Source organism: Rhinopithecus roxellana, chromosome 21, assembly GCF_007565055.1.
Source record: "Rhinopithecus roxellana isolate Shanxi Qingling chromosome 21, ASM756505v1, whole genome shotgun sequence".
In the NCBI taxonomy this organism is placed as follows: domain Eukaryota; kingdom Metazoa; phylum Chordata; class Mammalia; order Primates; family Cercopithecidae; genus Rhinopithecus; species Rhinopithecus roxellana.
This window is the reverse complement of record NC_044569.1, coordinates 3397114-3417738: the sequence shown is the minus strand read 5'-3', so window position 1 is coordinate 3417738 and position 20625 is coordinate 3397114. Positions and strand designations below refer to the sequence as shown.

The 20625-nt window shown below is 42.8% G+C and overlaps 1 protein-coding gene across 4 annotated transcripts in view; it reads left to right on the top strand.

Annotated features, from left to right (window-relative positions):
* Positions 1–4743: 4743 nt before the first annotated feature.
* OSBPL1A (oxysterol binding protein like 1A) overlaps positions 4744–20625 on the top strand; it is a 234336-nt gene continuing 218454 nt past the window's right edge. The window contains exon 1 of one of the 4 annotated variants that reach the window (XM_010383216.2): positions 4744–4958. The gene's annotated coding sequence lies outside the window, so the exon portion shown is untranslated. Of the gene's footprint in view, positions 5063–20625 lie in introns of all 4 variants that reach the window. The other 3 variants (XR_004055672.1, XM_010383217.2, XM_030925858.1) reach the window with 3 other exon arrangements.

Below are 20625 nucleotides of genomic sequence, written 5' to 3'. Positions count from 1 at the left end.
GTTTCCACACTCTGGGGTCTCAATCATTGTCTCTCTGCTGTTGCTTACGCGGCTCCTGGTCATCTTTTCTCTATTCTCCTTCAGGCTGTCCCATGGCTTCTGCTTTCTCTCTGCTGTCACTTCCCTCTGTGAGCCTTTCTGCATCTACCTTGACTAAGGACTGTCCCTTGCATGCGTCACGGTTAAACCCACCCAAAAGAGAAATCTAGATGGTTCACTGCTGCTCAGTATAGAGATTTCCTATTGGGCAGAGCACATGTACCAGGCCCTTGGTAAGCCTAATAGAAAGGTGCCATTTAGGAGGCCCTGCTCTTGCTCCCTCAGCTGCGCCAAGAATTGTAGGCTACATAATGAAGTCCTCAAAAAGGGGCAATAGGCAGGGCAGACTTTCCAAGGCTTCCTAGAAGGGGTCATATGACTGTCAGGCACACTGCTTGAGCAGACAATTATGGATAGAATAGCGGGATATATTCGGATTTTTTTTTTTTTTTTTTTTTTTTTTTTTGAGGCAGGGTCTCTCTCTGTCTCCCAGGCTGGAGTGCAGTGATGTGATCTCGGTTCCCTGCAGCCTCCACCTACCAGGTTCAAGTGATCCTCCCACCTCAGCCTCCTGAGTAGCTGGGACTACAGGCCATGACACCATGCCTGGCTAATTTTTGTTTTGTAGAGACAGGGTTTCTCCATGTTGACCAGGCTAAGCAGGGTATATTCATGATGAATAAAAAAAGATAGGCCAGGTGAGGTGGTTCATGCCTGCAATCCCAGCACTTTGGGAGGCCAAGGTGGGCAGATTGCTCTAACCAGAGTTTGAGACCACCCTGGGCCACATAGTGTTACTCTGTCTCTATAAAAAATAAACAAACCTTAGCTGGGCATGGTAACTTGCACCAGTAGTCCCAACTAATCGGGAGGCTGAGGTGGGAGAATAGCTTGAGCCTGGGAGGTTGAGGCTGCAGTGAGCCATGATCATGCCACTGTACTCCAGCCTGGGTGACAGAGCAAGACCCCGTCTCAAAAGAAAAACAAAGAGAAAACGCAAGCTAAGGGCTAAAGGTTGAGTTGAAAGTGTTGCCCAAGGAGCACATACCTTATGGGAAAAGATATGAAAGACTATCTCTCAACTTTGCTTCTTCTGAAGAAAGACAAAAGGATAGGAAAAAGAAAATAATTGGAACATATTCTTTCCCAGTGTTGGCACCGAGGAAAAGCTATAGACTAGTTCCTACTACCCACATCCCCGGGAGCGCCCTAATCCGGCCTTTGCCAAGCCAGATTTCCAGCTGTCTCTTTGATGTCTGTGTGATATATTCTTTATTTGCTTAAGTTAGCCAGCATGAGTGCTCGCTGCTTACAACCAAGAAACTCTACAGAAGACATAAGGGTCTCTTCCAAACTTTTTGTGTGGGGAACCAGCAAAATCAATCACTGTTAGAAGGCAGTTGCTTAGACATCTGTGTGTCATATCTGCAGGAAAAGAGAGATGGGTACAAAATTAAGTCTAAATAAAAAGAATTTAATATCTGAATATATACCAATTCATTTTTGTTATTAAATAAACTGAGTGTAATGGCACGAATGACAAATAACAAATTTAGACCACTTTTAAGAGAGAAAAACTCCCAATGACCTCATAGCTTTGATGGTCTGGAGTTAATAGTAACTACAATGTCTTTCATTTGTAGGTATAAGGGAATGATTCATTTCCCTCAACTCAACAGTTTATCTGCATTTGCCTGATGACATATGACCTACTTTTCAGTATTCCAGGCAGTAATTACCCAAAGCCCTCCCCAAAGTCTCAGTCCATAAAATCCTCCTTTTAATGAGACTTAAGCCTTTAGCGTGTTCCTGCAGCACTTCAAAGTCACATTGGCACCAGGGGAGTGTTTTTAAAACATGCAATGCACTAAGTGCATTCTGGGATGTCTCAGGCTGAAGACAAAACTGCAAGGACACAGACATTAGGTACTACAATCTAAAGAGGATCACATTCTGAAGGAGGTCATTGAAACGTGGGGAGGGGAATGACAGTAGAAAGATTTGGGCTTCTAAGTTTCCTGAAACAAAAGGGTCCAAGGCGAAGCCAGTCTGAACCAGGCAATGAGCAATTCTGATGAAGCCCATCCTGGTCTAAAGTTACCCTGTTCACTTTCAGTGTGGGTCAGGCAGGCCCGGGAATGGCAGGGCCAACGGTTTGCTACTCCCAAATCCATTTCACAACCAGTCAGAGTTTCCATTGCAATTCCTACTTATATATGTAAGGATCATATTAATAGTTACTTTAATATGCCGCATCTGCAAAGTTAAAATATCTATCCACCTAAAGCTCAGAAAGGAATACGAAGGAAAATATTTATCAACTAGTTCCAGAGGTTCTATTTCTGCCAAATGTTTCTCAAAATAGAGTATGACATGATGGGGACAATCTAGTGATAGTTTTGTTATTCTAGAACTGCACTGCCCAATATGGTAACTGCTATCCACATGTGGCTATTTAAATTAAATACAACTTGAAACCTTCAGTCACACTGGCCACATTTCAAGTGCTCAACAGCCACATGTGGCTAGTGGCTACTGTACTGGACAAGGTAGAATTATAGAACATTCCTATCATCGCAGAAAGTTCCATTAGACACAGTGTTCTAGAATAATGAATTCTGTTGTGACATCATGGTGATTTTACCTGTACTAGCAGTCAGTAATATAAATGCCAATGAGATATCTTTTCTGCATATTTTATGGAAATACCAAATAAAGTCCTTTAAAAATACAGTACAAATAGTAATGCTATCAAGATTGGAACTTCTCTTATTGATAACTGTAGTGATTAATACTTCATCCTCCTATTGACTGCAATCTGTTTTTCATTTACAAACTGTAGAAGGGGTTGCAAAGTGCAAGTTGTGAATTTAGGTAATTAAATCATCACAGAGAGAATGAAGATTTTCATGGAATCACTGAAAATTATTTCAGTAGCCAATTATTATTGTCATTATTTTGGTAGCTTTATTTTTGCTATGAAGATGGTTCAAGGCCGGATGTGGTGGCTCACACCTGTAATCCCAGCACCTTGGGAGGCTGAAGCAGGTGGATCACCTGAGGTCAGGAGTTTGAGACCAGACTGACAAACATAGTGAAACCCTATCTCTACTAAAAATACAAAAGTTAGCTGGGCATGGTGGCATGCGCCTGTAGTCCCAGCTACTTAGGAGGCTGAGGCAGGAGAATCCCTTGAACCTGGGAAGCAGAGATTGCAGTGAGCCAAGATTGCACCACTGCACAAAAGCAAAACTGTGTCAAAAAAAAAAAAAAAAAAAAAAAAAAGATGGCTCAATATCCTTAGATAATAAACCCTGAGGTTTCTTCTTTTCCAGACAAATACGACTGCTTTAGTTACCACACATTTTGCAGTTGAAGTATTGTGCCAGTAAAGTGCCTGCTTTGTTAATAAAAGATGATGCCAGTCTGAGATACACCAGCAGGATTGCTTGTGGTATCAAAAAATATCATTTCAAAAGATCTGCCATATGCTGTTTCACAGGTATCACAATGACCAAACGGGCCTATGATAGGTTCTCAATACATGATTCTAGACTTGCTGGAAAAACTGCAGTCCTTTAAAAAATGATACCTATTTCTTACTTTTTCATTGCAAAAGAACATGTTCATTAAATACATTTGGAAAATTCAGGAAAGCAGAAATCAGTTTTCGGATGCTCGTAATTTCTTGTCTTTTTATGCAGAAATGTTTTTAAAAAGCAAAGCTGTGGCCTGCAGGGGCGGCTCACGCCTGTAATCCCAACACTTTGGAAGGTCGAGGCAAGGAGGACCGCCTGAGCCCATGAGTTGGAGACCACCCTGGGCAACACAGGGATAGCCTGTCTTTACTAAAAATACAAAAATTGTCTAGGCGCGGCAGGGCGCGCCTGTAGTCCCAGTGCCTGGATTACCCACCTGTAGTCCAGTTGAGGCCGGAGGATCGCTTGAACCCAGAAGACGATGCTGCAGTGAGCCGAGATCGCGCCACTACACTCCAGCTTGGGAGACAGAGTGAGACCCTGTCTCAAAAAAAGGAAAAACAAAAACAGTGGAATTATGCTAGAGTTTGAACCTTCACGTTATAGACTATTTGCTAACTCCTCTAGCTAGACGCCTTGTGCATGGAATCTGGAGGGGAGCAGGTGAGGAAATTTTGTAAATCCTTGTCTCGTGCATATCTATTCTATAATGGTTACACCTGTATGGCATTTTAAGGGCTTCCTTTCACATGTGAAAGTAAAAGGAGGTGTTTTTTGTAAATTGTCTAATTTACATTGCCAATTAAGTTCCCACGTGTTGCCAATTAAGTTCCCACGTGTCGCGTTGCAGCCAAAGCAAAAAAGAAAAAAATCTGCGCAGCTGGGTGATGTATTGCTTAATGACAAACTTCCAGAGTATTAACCCAGGACTTATATTTTGCTTGGGGACAGAGGTCTTCCACTGACTCACACGGGCGGTCCCCTGTAGTCTCCGGGTAGGGCCTGCCCCTTCTTCCCTCGGGGTGTGGTGGGAGGAGCGCGAAGGCCGTGCGCCTCGCTAGTAGTTGGCAAAACATGGAACCAGCGCCGGTGGCCCAGGCGGGACAGGAGCAGGCCGGGGGCGTGGGCAGGCCAGGCAGGGGCGGGGAGTGGGCGGGAAATGGGCGTGTCCCCTCTGCGGTCACAGGTCGGGCGGGATGCCAGCTCGCCAGGAGGGTGCGCGTTCCAGGGGTGGGTTGCAGGGAGGGGCGGCGCCACCTCGCGCTCCGCCCTGGTCCCGGCCCCGGGCTCTGGAGACAGACGTTACGCGGGCTCGAGCGTCCTCGGGGAGTGCCAGCCAGAGTCGGTGACGACCACTTCCTCGACGTGGGGCGGGCAGACGGGAAGCCTGCGGTCGTGGCCCCCGCCTCGGTTGCTCTGGGAGCCCGGGTGACCGCGTAGGTCAGTTTCTCGCGGCTGTCCCCGCCTGGAGTTCGAGGCCGTTTCCCGCGCTGATGGGTTCCCGCCGGGCTGCGCTCGGGAGGTCTGTCCGCGCCTGACTGGGGGTGGGTGCTCCCGTCCCGGGCGTCTCAGAGGATGGTCGGGTCGTAGCGCGGCGACGCAGGGCTGCAGCCGAGCTCGTCTTCCCGGCGGCCGCTGGCTGCTCCAGCGCTGCAGGAAGTTAGGCGTTAAAAGTAACAAGATGTTGGCATTTGTTGCACTTCCACTCGGGTGCCACGACCATGCTGGTGCCGCATGCATCCCCCACCAGATCTACAGCTGCGTGCCTTCTCGGTACTTTCGTGTGTCCATCGTGACTTTTTAATTTCCTCCTAACAAGAGGAGGATTGATGCACAATGGAAGTCACGCATTGTTCATGTGACTGTTTCCCAATGTACCGCGTGGTCGGTTCTACAAGCATGAACGAATATCCAAGGGAGATTCCGAAACTGAATGAGAGCGCAGCTGCACAATAGACTTGAACAATTCACTTATCCCGCTGCCCTAATGATTAGCAGGAGGCACTGACAAGGGTTATCCTGATTTAGTATTAGTTTTCAGTTCAAGTTGTCGTTTTTAGGCAGACGGTATTGTGAAATGGAACTGTGGGCAGTGTGATACTGTTAGCTTAAATAAGGTTGCTTGAATGTTGCAAATGTGGCTATTAGGTGTCTGAATAGTTAATATAATTAAATCAGCTTTAAAATCGGTGGTGTGTTTTCCCTGAAAACTTCAGTCTTTGCCCTGTGGTAGGTGCATTCTGGATTTGGAGTTTGGAACCTCCTCACCTCTTTACTCAGCATTTGGGAAATAATTTGCAGATTCGTTTTGAGGGTAGCAGTATTTGCAGTCTAACCCTGATACAATGAATTTTTTGCAGCAGTGTGATAGGTGTAAATTCTGAACCACCCCCCTACCCCCTCAAGCTGGAATTGTGAAGATTCTTAATTACAACATAGTAACAAAATCTACTTTTTAATTCCCTAATTCGAAACCACTAGGTGGGCTTTGTCTACAGTTTATAGGGGGAAAAGAGGAGAAAACTGTCAGTAACAATCCTTTCTTAAAATTTAACTATTGTCTTTTTCGTTTCTCCCGGGAAGTGTAACTCTTCTCTAGCGTTGAGCAACAGATAGTCAAAATAGGAGTTAACTGCCAAAGATTGAGTAGATTAATCTGAAACATTTGTTATCTCAGTGTAGTATTTTGTGAAGGTTGTTTATCAAAATGACACTTGCTAAATATCTCATTGTCAATCAGAAATTTATGGTGCGTGGCTAATTCTTCTCTGGAGGTTGCTCATTTTTGCATGTATTATTCTAGCCGACTTGTGATTCAGAGCAGTCAGGTATGATTTCTGTTTTTGTTGTTGTTGTTGTTGTTGTTATTGTTGTTAAATTGAGACGGAGTCTCGCTCTGTATTGCCCAGGCTGGAGTGCAGTGGCACAATCTCGGCTCACTGCAACCTCTGCCTCCCGGGTTGAAGCGATTCTCCTGCTTTAGCCTCCCAAGTAGCTGGGATTACAGGCACATGCCACCACGCCCTGCTAATTTTTTGTATTTTTAGTAGAGATGAGGGTTCACCATGTTGGTCAAGCTGGTCCCGAACTCCTGACCTTATGATCCGCCCACCTCAGCCTCCCAAAGTGCTGGGATTACAGGTGTGAACCACAGGTATTATTTCTATAAAAGTATTCCTGGCCAGGCGCGGTGGCTCATGCCTGTAATCCCAGGAGAGGCCGAGGTGGGCAGATCACCTGAGGTCAGGAGTTCGAGAGCAGCCTAGCCAAAATGGTGTAACCCTGTCTCTACTAAAAATACAAAAATTAGCTGGGCATGGTGGTGGGCGCCTGTAATCCCAGCCACTCGGGAGGCTGAGGCTGGAGAATCGCTTGAACTCAGGAGGCAGAGGTTGCAGTGAGTGGAGATTGCACCGTTGCACTCTAGCCTGGGTAACAAGAGCGAAACTCCTTCTCAAAAAAAAAAAAGAAAGAAAAATTATCCCCATCATTTCCTCAAAACAAGGGGAAATAATACTGTTTTAGAACCAACAATTAGGTTGAAGAATACAGCCAGTCTTTTTTGAGTAATAACATGGCACAATGCCTGTTAAATATTAATACATTACAAATTTTCCTTGTGGCTTTATTTTACTTAGAGATACATCTGTATATCTGATCATAATATTTTTAAGTTGGAACTGTGTCAGTTTCTTACCTCTTGACGTTACTGGAAGCTGAGCTTTTATACATTATATGTATTCATTGAGAAAAGTAGTAGGCAGAAAGTAGAAATCAGCCAAACAAATAACTTAGTGGAGAAGAGAGAATATGATATCAAGTGCATGTGAGAAATTTGATATCCTTCAGAAGCTTGTCAGTTCGTCCAAGCTGAGTCTGAACTTTGGCAATCAGAACTTTTTTGAAGACCTAGCAAGTTCTCTGAATTTCATAGAAAGAGGACAGGTGTTAGCACTGCCGTCACCAGCTTATACTAACAATTCATGAAGTTTAAGAAAAGACACTGTTATGTATTCTGTATAGTATATATATGTATTTATGATTGTGGTGTCATATAAGTATCTTATGTGATGTTCTTGGTCACTGGAAATGTTTTTCCTCACGTGGCCTCTGCCACTAATGCTGTGTCGGTACTGTCAATATTAAGGGGGCTGTTTGAGGTGGGCTAGTATAAGAAATAGTTTTAATGCTATTACTAGGAAGATAAACTAGATCACTCACTTTACTTTTATTTATCAGCCTGCAAGTAGGAAATTACTGTATAGTGAAAGCAGTCGTTAACTGTACATTTTCCTATCATGTGACAATGGAAAGTAACCACATGTTTTTACTTTGTGTTTAAAGTTTTTCTTTAAAGAGGTATTTCTATGAAGCATAAATTGTCAGTATTATCATACATGAGTTTAATTGAGTTTGAAAGTTAATTTTCAAATGTGAAATAATTGAAATGGGAAAATTTTAATGCATTTTTCTAAAATTTAGGGAATTTTATCATTAAAAGGTAACAATCAGTCTCCTTGCTAGGATTTTTATTACTAAACTTGATTTGTCAAATTGGTAGGCTTCTCTGCTCTTCGTATCTGCCCTGTTTTGAAACAGTAGTTAATAGTTTTCAGAATCTGTCAAGTTGAAATTGAAATCAGGGGTGCATCTAGGGGTTCGTGCTTAATTGTTAAAGCAGCTAAAATTATAGCACCTAAAGTTATTTTAAACAACTTCCTTAAGCAAAGCTATGAAGCTTACTTCATTTTTACTAATTTTAACAAACATTAAAATTTCCAACCGAATATGGATAAAATACATACCCAGTGATAGGGTTGGTTTTTTATTATGTCCGTATGGCATCCAAGTCGGTGTGGGTATGGAATGGATATGAATAAGAGAAGGTAATGTAAATTTATCAAATATAAAGTAAATAATAATTTGGTATAAACATTTTATGACTTCAGTGCTTTACAAACCATAAGATGACACATTACAATTCTGGCCAATTCTCCATCATTTCTTCTCCGGAAGATGAATGCTTTTTATTAGGGCACAAAAACTTATTGAGGAAGTTAGAGAAAAAGTTTCACTGAATTAAAAATTAAGTGATTAAAATTTTGTCTTCTAATCTGAAACAATACAAGTTAGTGCTTCCCAAAATAAGCTTTATAATTTGCTCCTGTTTTCCTTAAATTGCCATGTTTTAGGTATTATTCTCAGTTAATAACTAAAGCTTTTTAAAATGAGGCACTCAAGCCATAATTCAGATTCACCTTCCTCGGTGCTTACACAGGAGCACTAATGAGAGCAATTTAAGTTTTGCAGCTGAATTGAATTTTATAAAATACATAGCATTCACCCCTTCTACATTCTGGCTGTGACTGACTCTACTGTTAACACTTGGCAAGTTACTTCACCTTGGGGCTTTTCAGTTGCTTCAGCTCTAGGATCAGAGTGTTAGATTAAATATGAATTTGTCTACCAATGTTCAGTTTATTTTTATTTTTATTTTTATTTTTTGAGATGGAGTCTCGCTCTGTCGCCCAGGCTGGAGTGCAGTGGCCAGATCTCAGCTCACTGCAAGCCCCGCCTCCTGGGTTTACGCCATTCTCCTGCCTCAGCCTCCGAGTAGCTGGGACTACAGGTGCCTGCCACGTTGCCCGGCTAGTTTTTTGTATTTTTTAGTAGAGATGGGGTTTCACCGTGTTAGCCAGGATGGTCTCGATCTCCTGACCTCGTGATTTGCCCGTCTCGGCCTCCCGAAGTGCTGGGATTACAGGCTTGAGCCACCGACAATGTTCAGTTTCTAAAATAAGCAAAAAGCACATTTATGTTATCACAAATGTCAGAGTTTTCTGTATGCATAATATGTGTAGCTGCATATGTGTGCATAATGTGTACACATGTACATACATGTAGGCATATGAGTGCATCAGAGAAATTACTGATTACTAGCAACTAATCATAGAGCAAATACGTATTTTTTTTTTTTTTTTTGCCATTGCCGTGTTTTCATGTATTACTTTAATCTTTAATACCTTGCTGGTATTAAAAGAATATAATGTCAGGAGAAAATATACCATTAAGCAGCTAACTACAGGCTGGGCGAGGTGGCTTATGCCTGTAATTCTAGCACATTGGAAGGCAAGGTAGGATAATTCCTTGAGGCCAGGAGTGCAAGACCAGTCTGGGCAACATTGCCAGACCTCATCTCTATAAAAGATACAAAAATTAGCCGGGTATGGTGACATGCACCTGTGGTCCCAGCTACTCAGGAGGCCAAGGTGGGAGGATTGCTTGAGTCCAGGAGTTTGAGGCTGCAGTGAACCATGATCGTGCCACTGCAATCCATCCTGGGCAACTGACTGAGACCCTATTTCAAAAAAAGGCAGCTGACTACTTTGGAGTGCAGGGCTAAGCACAGTACTGGTTTTTATGTTTTTAAGATTTAGTTTACAGGATGTTTTTGTTCATAGACATTTAATTTTTCTCATTCAAATTTCTAGTACACAATGTATTTTAAATATTAATGTAACAGCAATCATAAAATCAGTATCTGAGAATTTAAAAACTAATCACAACATATATTTTTAATAATTTTTGAATAGTCTCCCTTTGTCTTTATTAAGATTATAGGGCTGGGTGCGGTGGTTCATACAGTAATCTCAGTACTGTGGGAGGCCGAGGTGGGCGGATCACCTGAAGTCAGGAGTTTGAGACCAGCCTGACCAACATGGAGAAACTCCATCTCTACTAAAAATATGAAATAGCTAGGCGTGGTGGCACATGTCTGTAATCCCAGCTACTCGGGAGGCTGAGGCAGGAGAAACACTTGAACCCGGGAGGCGGAGGTTGTGGTGAACCGAGATGGTGCCATTGCACTCCAGTCTGGAGAACAAGAGCAAAACTCCATCTCAAAAAATGAAAAGAGTACAAATACTGACTGGATGCAGTGGCTAACACCTGTAATCCCAGCACTTTGGGAGGCTGAGGTGGAGAGATCGCTTGAACCCAGAAATTTGAGACCAGCCTCAGCAACACGACGAAACCCTGACTCTACAAAAAATATGAAAATTAGCTGGGCATGGTGGCGTATGCCTGTAGTCCCAGTTACTTGGGAGGCTGAGGTGGGAGGATCACTTGAGCCCAGGAGGTTGCAGTGAGCTGAGATTGTGCCACTGTACTACTCCAGCCTTGGTGACAAACACTGTCTCAAAAAAAAAAAAAGTACAGATGCCATTTGGCAATTGTGCAAGTCATATTTTAGATGCTTCCTGATTTTTTTTGTGTGTGATAAAATGTACGTAACATCAAATTTGCCCTTTTAGGTTTTTTGTTGTTGTTGTTGTTTGTTTGTTTGTTTTAAAAAGAGTTTCATTCTGCTGCCCAGAGCTGGAGTGCAGTGGCATGGTCATAGCTCAGTGCAGCCTTGAACTCCTGGGCTCAAGTAGTCCTCCTGCTTCAGCCTCCCAAGTAGCTGGATCTATAGGTGCGCATCATGACACTTGGTAATTAATTTTTTTTTTTTTTTTTGTAGAGACTGGGGTCTTGCTGTGTTGCCCAGACTAGTCTTAAACTCCTGGCCTCAGGCTGTCCTCCTGCCTCATCCTCCCAAAGTGGGATTACAGGCATGAGCCATCACACCTGGCCTGTTTTACCCATTGTTAAGTGTATTATTCAGTGGCATTGCGTACATTCACATTGTAGTACAGCTATCCATCTGTCCATCCCCAGAACCTTTTCCTCCATCCCAAACTGAAACTCTGTTCCCGTTAAATAATACCCCTATTTCTTCCTCCCTTCTCCAGCCACTGGCAACCGCCATTCTATGTTTTGTCTGTATGACTTTGACTACAGTCATACATTTTAGTTGTCTCATCTAAGTGGAATCATACAATATTTGTCCTTTTGTGAGGGATTTATTTCACTTAGCATGATGTATTCCAGGTTCGTCCATGTTCTAGCGTGTGTCAGAATTTCCTTCCATTGATTGACTGATTGAAACAGAGTGTTGCTTTGTCTCCCAGGCTGGAGTGCAGTGGCACGGTCTCGGCTCACTGCAACCCCTGCCTCCCGGGCTCAAGCCATTCTTGGTCTTTAGCCTCCCCAGTGGCTGGGACTACAGGCACACACTGCCACACCAGGCTAATTTTTGTGTTTTTAGTAGAGATGGGGTTTCACCATGTTGACCAGGCTGGTCTCGAACTCCTGACCTTAGGTGATCCGCCCGCCTCAACTTCCCAAAGTGCTGGGCTTACAGCGGTGAGCCACTGCACCTGGCCAAAAAGTTACCTGGATCTGCTGAAATTTGGAGAGCAAGAGCATGGGAAATGAGAAACACAATATTGAGGATTTGAATTTTTTTTTATTTAATGGCTTTTTTGTTTTGAGACAGAGTTGCACTCTGTTGCCCAGGCTTAAGTACAGTAGCGCAATCTTGGCTCACTGCAACCTCTGTCTCCCAAGTTGAAGTGATTCTCCTGCTTCAGCCTCCCCAGTAGCTGGGATTACAGGCGTGTGCCACCGTGCCCAGCTAATTTTTGTATTTTTAGTAGAGATGGGGTGTCCCTGGTCTGTTGGCCAGGCTGGTCTCGAACTCCTGATCTCAAGTGATCGCCTGCCTCGGACTCCCAAAGTCTTAGGATTACAGGCATGAGCCACTACGCCCATCCTTCCTTTTAGAGGCTAAATTATATTACCTTGTATATGTCACATTTTGTTTTTCCATTTATCTGTCAGTGGACATTTAGGTTACTTCTGCTGTGAACATGGGAATACAAATATCTGTTTGATTCCTTGCTTTTAGTCTTTTGGGTATATACCCAGAAGTAGCGTTGCTGGATCATAGGTAATTCTGTGTTTAATTTTTTGAGGAATCCCCATACTTCTCTGATGTTTTAAGATTTACAATTGCATGTTTTTATATGTATGACTAGGTGAATTGAGCCTGGATATCTGGGGTTTTAACTTTTCTAATACCTTTAAGAGCTCTATTCCTGAAAAAGGGCACATTATTAAATATTTTCAGTTTCTCGCACCCAGGTGAATTAGCTCTTATTGTTGAATTTTATTATCTTTGATTTCTCCAGGAATTTTCTATCTTGGTTCTATAGCTGTTGTTGTTGTTGTCTGAGACAGAGTCTCACTCTGTCACCCAGGCTGGACTGCAGTAGTGTGACCTTGGGTCACTGCATCCTCTGCCTCCTGGGTTCACGTGATTCTTATGCCTCAGCCTCCCCAGTAGCTGGGATTACAGGCGTGCGCCACCACACCCAGCCAAGTTTTGTATTTTTTAGTAAAGATGGGGTTTCACCATGTTGGCCAGGGTGGTCTCAAACTCCTGGCCTCAAGTGATCTGCTCTCCCTGGCCTCCCAGAATGTTGGGACTATAGGTGTGAGCCACTGCACCTGGCTGATTCTGTAGATATTAAGCTGGAATTGTAAAGAAAAGTAGCAAGCTGTTCAAATGATAAAATAATAGACTCCAACCAAATTTAACAAGTCATCGCCCTTTGAGCTGTAAGTTTTAAAATCTTTGTCAATATCTCAGAACTGTTGGGGCCACGGAATTTATCTACTATATTAAGTGGGGATTTAGTGGCATAGACTATCAAGTATGGTCACCAGTTTAAGTAATTTTATGATATTTATAAAGCAACAAAATATAAATTTACTTTCCTCAAAAGAATTTAAAAATTAGAAGTCTAGCTTTCCCTAGTGGACCTTGGAGGAGAGAAAACGTAAGGCAAAAATGGTCTCTTCTCTCTTGGTTTTTGAAGCTCAAAATGTTTTCCATCTAATTATTTCCTGGAAAACATTCTTACGGCCATGAAAATCTCATTAATCTAAAAACAGAGCTGGGAATTGTGTGAATGTGAGAAGAGGAGCTAAAAAGTGGTCTTGAAAAATACCGTGTTCACTGATAGAAATGGCTGCAATCCATTGTGACCAGCTGCATTTGGGAATGCTTCTGGCTTAAACATCAGAGGCAAAGTGCTTTTCTGGAATAAGCTCTCATGATTTGGAAGAATGTTTTTAAAAAATCTGTTCAACATATGAATTTGGCTTTCTTTAAAAAATCAATTTTGAATTTTCTTCTAAAGGTAACTTTTAGTCAGAAACTAATGGAAATAGTTTACAAATTAAAAATGCACAAAATTAAGAAAGTAGTTATCAACCTAAATACTTGGGTGGGGGGGGTGTGTTTTAAACAATTTCTCCCTTTTTTGGTATAATTTTTTTTTTTTTTTGAAATGGATTCTCACTCTTGTCGCCCAGACTGGAATGCAGTGGCGCGATCTTGGCTCACTGCAACCTCCACCTCCTGGGTTCAAGTGATTCTCCTGCCTCAGCCTCCTGAGTAGCTGGGATTACAGGTGCCTGTCACCATGCCTGGCTAATTTTTGTACTTTTAGTAGAGACGGGGTTTCGCCATGTTGTCCAAGCTGGTCTCGAACTCCTGACCTCAGGTGATCTGCCCGCCTCAGCCTCCCAAAGTGCTGGGATTACAGACAGGCGTGAGCCACTGCGCCTGGCAGTGTACATTTTAAAAAATGTATTTCCCGTGGCTTATTAGAAAAAAAAACTGTTAATTTTATGTCACCAGATATACCTTTTGTAAGGCATTGCCTGTAGACCTTCCTATAGGGAGATCTGATTGCTTTGTTTTCAAAGGATTAAGTCCTCATCCATCCACCCATCCATCCATCTGGTTAATTAATATGTGGTTGCCAGTTGTGTTTTAGGCACCTTGCTAGGGATATAATAGGGGAACAGAATAGACATGAGGCACTTGTTCTAATCGAGTTTACAGTCTAGGGACAGCCAAAGAAATGACCACACTGATACCCACAGACTCACATATGGTGGCAGGTTGCCATGAGGGCTTATCAAGGGACTCTAGGTGATATTGGAGATGGAGAGAGCAAGTCAGACCTCTCTCCAGAAATGTGGATAGTAATTTATTTGTACACTTGTCTTCTTTACAACATCTAAAAGTTCCCCTAGTGTAAGGCCTGGTTTTATTCACTAGTGTCATCAGAGTTTAGAACAATGCCTAGAATGTGGTAAGCCTTCAAGTCATTGGGTATTGATTCATTCCCTTGTGTGGTATTAGAATTAGGGAAGGCGGTGCAGGCCTGGTGGCGATAGGGAAACTGCAGCTTCTGGTGGCTGTCACGTTGGACACCTGATGGTGGGATAACTACCTGAATGTTCACCTAAGGGTTAAGGTTTCAGATACTCATGGACATTCTAGATATTCAAGTCTACATAGACAGCAGTGGACTTTCAGTCCACATTTAGTGGATGGTTCTTGGATGAGAAAAGAAATTGTGGGCTGGGTGCAGTGGCACATGCCTGTAATCCCAGTGCTTTGGGAGGCCAAGATGGAGAATCACTTAAGCCCAGGAGTTTGAGATCAGCCAGGGCAACATAGCAAGTCCCCATCTCTTTAAAAAAAATTGTGATGAATGGCTTTATTCCTTGGTTTGAAACATTTTATTAGTAGTTTCTTTCTTTGTAGTGTAACTGAAAGGAATATAAAGATCATTTTATTGTAATGATCTAATTAGTATGCTATCATTTTTAGGAGGTTTTCTCAGTTTTTAAATTCAGATATTTTTGGAGTTGTGCTATTTTGCCTCGCTGTTAGAGCCACCAGGAAAGTATTTTGCTGTAAAAAAAAATTTTGGGGCTGGGCATGGTGACTCACGCCTGTAATCCTAGCACTTTGGGAGACCGAGGCAGGCGGATCGCTTGAGCCCCGGATTTAAGACCAGCTTGGGTAACATGGCGAAACCCTGTCTCTAGAAAAGAATACAAAAATTAGCTGGGCATGGTGGTGTGTGCACCTGTAGTCCCAACTACTTGGGAGACTGAGTTGAGAGGCTCACCTGAGCCTGGGAGGTGTGCCACTGCACTCCAGAAGTGCAGGAAATATCTATATATATTTCAAATATATATGGATATTTCAGAAATAAGTATATATATTTGAAATACATATAAATATATATATTTATAAAATATATAATTTTATAGATATATAAATATATATTTCAAATATATATTTGAATGTGTGTAATTTATTTCAAATATATATGAAATAAATATATGTATTTCAAATAAATATAAATGAATATATTTATTTCAAATATACATATTTGAAATATACATAGAAACATATTTCAAAATATTTTGAAATATACGTATATTTCATATATATATATATATTTTTGAAATAGGGTCTCACTCTGTCACCTAGGCTGGAGTACAGTGGTGCAATCATGGCTCACTGTAGCTTTGACCTCCCTGGCTCAAGCAATCCTTCCACCTCAGCTTCCCGAGTAGCTGACTACAGGCAGGTGCCACCACGCCTGGCTAATTTTTGTATTTTTTGTAAAGATGGGGTCTTCATAGGTTGCCCAGGCTGGTCTTGGACTCCTGGGCTCAAGTGATTCACCTGCCTTGGCCTCCCAAAGTGCTGGCATCATAGACGTGAGCCACTGTGCTCGGCCGATACTTCATTTTTATTAACTCATTTCCAAGAGGTGGTAAGAGAAGGTGCCAGTCTCCTCCCCACCCCTGCCATTCCTTTCTAAAATTATAAAAGATTATAAGGGAAAAGCAGTGAACATGCCTGTTAGCATTTTGGAATTTATCCTCTAAGTATTGCTTATTTGGTTAAGTCTGAAGTTTCATAGTCAGAAAATCTTTAGAGTGTGGTTGGGCTGCACAGCTAGACTAGTTTTGATGCACATAATGTCAATTGCTTTGAACATGTAGTGTCAAATTGCTTTGAATATGTAGTATCAATTGCTTTGGACGTGAGAGAATGTCCAAATTGCTTTAAGAATATGTTTTAGTCAAATGCCTGTCTTAAAACTGATACCTGTGAGCTTTAGGCACAAGGCAACATGAGTTGTTGATTTTTCCTTTTCTTGGTGAAATTTAACTGGCTCTGTTCCTTTCTCTTTCTTAAAAATAATAAAACAATCTGTATGACTGTATTGGTCCCATGACCCATTTTTTTCTCTCCTACTATCCTGTCTTATAGGAAGAGTCCTCTCTTCTCCTCAGGTACCTACAAATCTGTCCCTTTTCTTATTCTGGAAATTGGCAGTCATCAGAGAGGAGCCCTCCTCCCGCTCCCTGCCCCTGAACCATCCTCACCCGATCTTTGCCATCTTTCCTGCCCGCCAGCCCTGATGCAGTGCCTTCCTGGTCTTCAGGGCCATCCTTCCCTTGGGCTTCTCTTCTTCCTACTCAGGCTCCTCTAGGATCTCACTCCATCCCTCATTTCTCCTTTCTCCCGTATGCCAAGGTTTGCCTCTCTCCTGGCTCTTGCCCTACAATCTTTAAACATGCCCAGGTGTCTAATATCCTAAAAGTGAAGCTGTTACCTTCTCTTCAGAAGGAAGTTGCTTTAAAGGAGTCTGGTGCAGTCTCCTTTTTATCCCCCATTCACTCCTCTGTTTAGCAAAGCCTATGTTTTTGCCTGTCTCATTTCCACTGGAGATAACTCTTGGAGCTTGTCAGTGGCCTTCTTCTATTTGCCAAAGCAGTTGGTGTTTTCAGGCCTTGTCTTTCTTGCCCTTTCTTTTGTACCCATCCCATTCCCTGAAACATATTCCTCCCTTGGCTTCAGTTGCTGCCACCCTTTTCTGAGCCCCCTCTCCACCCTTGGTCGTTTTTTGCCAGCTCCTCTTCCCTGGCCTCCTTCGCCTTCAATAAATGTTGTTTTTCTCCCAGTGAGGGTTCTCATTTATTACTGTGATTGTAATGACCACTTATATGATGATAACTCCCACTATTTAAATTATTTTATTTATTTATTTTTAGAGACAGAATCTGCTTCTGTTACCCAGGTTGGAATAGAGTGGTGTAATTATATCTTACAGCAGCCTGCAACTCCTGGGCTCAGGCAGTCTTCCTGCCTCAGCCCCCTGAGTAGCTGGTACTACAGGTGCTATTGAAATTCTAACCTACAGGCCAGGTGCGGTTGGCTCACACCTGTAATCCCAGCACTTTGGGAGGCCGAGGCGGGCGGATCATGAGGTCAGGAGATAGAGACCATTCTGGCTAACACAGTGAAACCCCATCTTTACTAAAAATACAAAAAAAATAGCTGGGCGTGGTGGCGGGTACCTGTAGTCCCAGCTACTCCGGAGGCTGAGGCAGGAGAATGGCGTAAACCTGGGAGGAGGAGCTTGCAGTGAGCTGAGATTGCACCACTGCACTCCAGCCTGGGTGACAGCGAGACTCCATCTCAAAAAATAAAATAAAATAAAAATAAAAAAATTCTAACCTACAACTGCTTTCTTGTACTTAAACTGTTATTAATTAGCTACCTTCTCTCTCTTTCTTTCCTTCTTTCTTTCCTTCTTTCCTTTCTCTCTCTCTCTCTCTCTCTCGACAGAGTTTCACTCTTGTCGCGTAGGCTGGGGTGCAATGGTGAAATGGCCTGTTCTTGGCTCACTGCAAGCTCCGCCTCCCGGGTTTACGCCATTCTCCGGCCTCAGCCTCCGGAGTAGCTGGGACTACAGGCGCCCGCCACCAAGCCCAGCTAATTTTTTGTATTTTTAGTGGAGACAGGATTTAATCGTGTTGGCCAGGCTGATCTTGAACAACTGACCTCAGGTGATCCGCCCATCTCGGCCTCCCAAAGTGCTGGGATTACAGGCCTGAGCCACCGCGCCCGGCCCTTTTGTTTGTTTGTTTATTGGTTTGTTTTTTTCTGAGACAGGGTCTCACTCTGCCACCCAGGCTGGAGTGCAGTGGCACAATCTCAGCTCACTGCAACCTCCACCTCCCGGGTTCAAATGATTCTTGTGCCTCAGCCTCCCAAGTAGCTAGGACTACAGGCATGTGCCACCACCCCTGGCTAATTTTTGTATTTTTAGTAGAGAGGGGGTTTCACCGTGTTGGCCAGGTTGGCCTCCAACTCCTGACCTCAACTGCTCTGCCCACCTTGGCCTCCCAAAGTGCTGGGATTACAGACGTGAGATACCGCGCCCAGCCTGCTAGTTTCTTATTGAACATCTTCATCTCTGTTTCCCACAGGAATCTCAAACTCACCACAACCAGATAGAGTCACATCTTCACTCACGTTGTTTATTTTCTATCCCATATCTTAATCTCCCTATTATGTATCTAGTGTCCAAGGAACTTTGTTCACCCCTGTGATCTTGGTGAACTTCTTATTCAAGTACCAGTTTACATTTTACTTTCTCTGTATCTAATCACTAATGTTGGCGGATAGCTAACCACTCCCCTTCTCCTCTGTGCAGCCACTGTTCCGTGTACATTGCTGTACTTGACACATGTTGTGATTGTTGTTTGCATGTTTGCCCCGTTCTGGAGGGCAGGAACCATATTATCCATCATGGTACCCCAGTGCCTATAACAGCCCCTATCATCAGTAGATACTCAAGAAACATTTGTTGAATCAATTTTAGTTTCAATCCCAGCATTTGTGAGTAACTACAGTGGTTTATATATTATAATGGACTGTTTAAGTAGATAATAGATTTATTTATTTATTCATTTTTTGAGACAGAGTCTTGCTCTGTCACCAGGCTGGAGTGCAGTGGTGTGATCTCGGCTCACTGCAACCTCCTCCTCCAGGGTTCAAACAATTCTCTTGCCTCAGCCTCCCGAGTAGCTGGGACTACAGGCGGGGGTCACCATGCCCAGCTAATTTTTGTATTTTGAGTAGAGACGGAGTTTCACCATGTTGGGCAGGATCGTCTTGATCTCTTGACCTTGTGATCCGCCTGCGTCAGCCTCCCAAAGGGCTGGGATTACAGGCATGAGCCAAGGCGCCTGGTCCAATAGATTTATTTTTATCCTTTTCATTTTTATTGTACAGAACTTTGAGAATTTTTTAATCTTTTTTTCTGTAAGCCCAATATAGTAAGAACCCAAGGAAAATGTTACAAAAAACTTCTTGTATGTTTTGAAGATACTTCAAACATTTTTTGATTCATACTTTAAAGGCATGAAAAGAATATTAAACCTTTTGGTGTAATATGCCAGCAAGTCTAGACCATCACTCCTTGTTTAATGTACATGATTGAAAATACATTAAAACATCCTCTGTGATAAATGCCTTATTAATTAGACTTGAAGCTTTTTTGGTTTTTATCTTTAATAACTTACATTTTCCGGTTATAAAATGGCTTTATATTGTAGGAAATTTGGAAAATACAACTAACCAAAGAAGATATTTAAAACCATTCATAATTTCACCACAAGGAGTAACCACTGTTGACATCCTGATATCTTTTCCCTCTGTTTCTCTGCCAATATATAGCAAATATATAGAGAGCCTAATCTATATAGGTACCATCTGTCCTAACAATATATTGCAACTTCATGGTTTTATAAATTATTTAAACTTTTTTTCTTTTTCTTTTATTTCCTTTTTTTTTTTTTAAACAGGGTCTCACTCTGTTTAGCCACTCTTTAGCCAGGCTAAAGTGCAGTGGCGTGCTCTCAGCTCACTGCAGCCTTAACTTCGTGAGCTCAGGTGATCCTCCCACCTCAGCCTCTCAGGTAGTGGAAACTACAGGCGCATACCACCATGCCTGGCTTAATTTTTGTATTTTTGTAGAGATGGGGTTTTACCATGTTGCCCAGGCTGGTCTTGATCTCCTGGACTCGAGATCCGCCCACCATGGCCTCCCAAAGTGCTGAGCCATTGCCCCCAGCTTCTTCTATAATATATTTTTATCAAAAAAATTTTTTTTTTCTGAGACAGGATCTCTGTTACACAGCCTGGAGTGCAGTGGCACGATCTTGGCTCACTGCAGCCTCGACCTCTTGGGCTTAAATGATCCTCCTACCTCAGCCTCCCCAGTGGCAGGGACTACAGGCTCACACCACCATGCCCAGCTAATTTTTTTTTTTTTTTTGAGATGGAGTCTAGCTCTGTTGCCCAGGCTAGAGAGCAGTGGCACCATCTCAGCTCACCGCAGGCTCTGCCTCCCGGGTTCACGCCATTCTCCTGCCTCAGCCTCCTGAGTAGCTGGGACTACAGGCGCCCGCCACCACGCCTGGCTAATTTTTTTTTTTTTTTTTTTCTAGTGGAGACGGGGTTTCACCATGTTAGCCAGGATGGTCT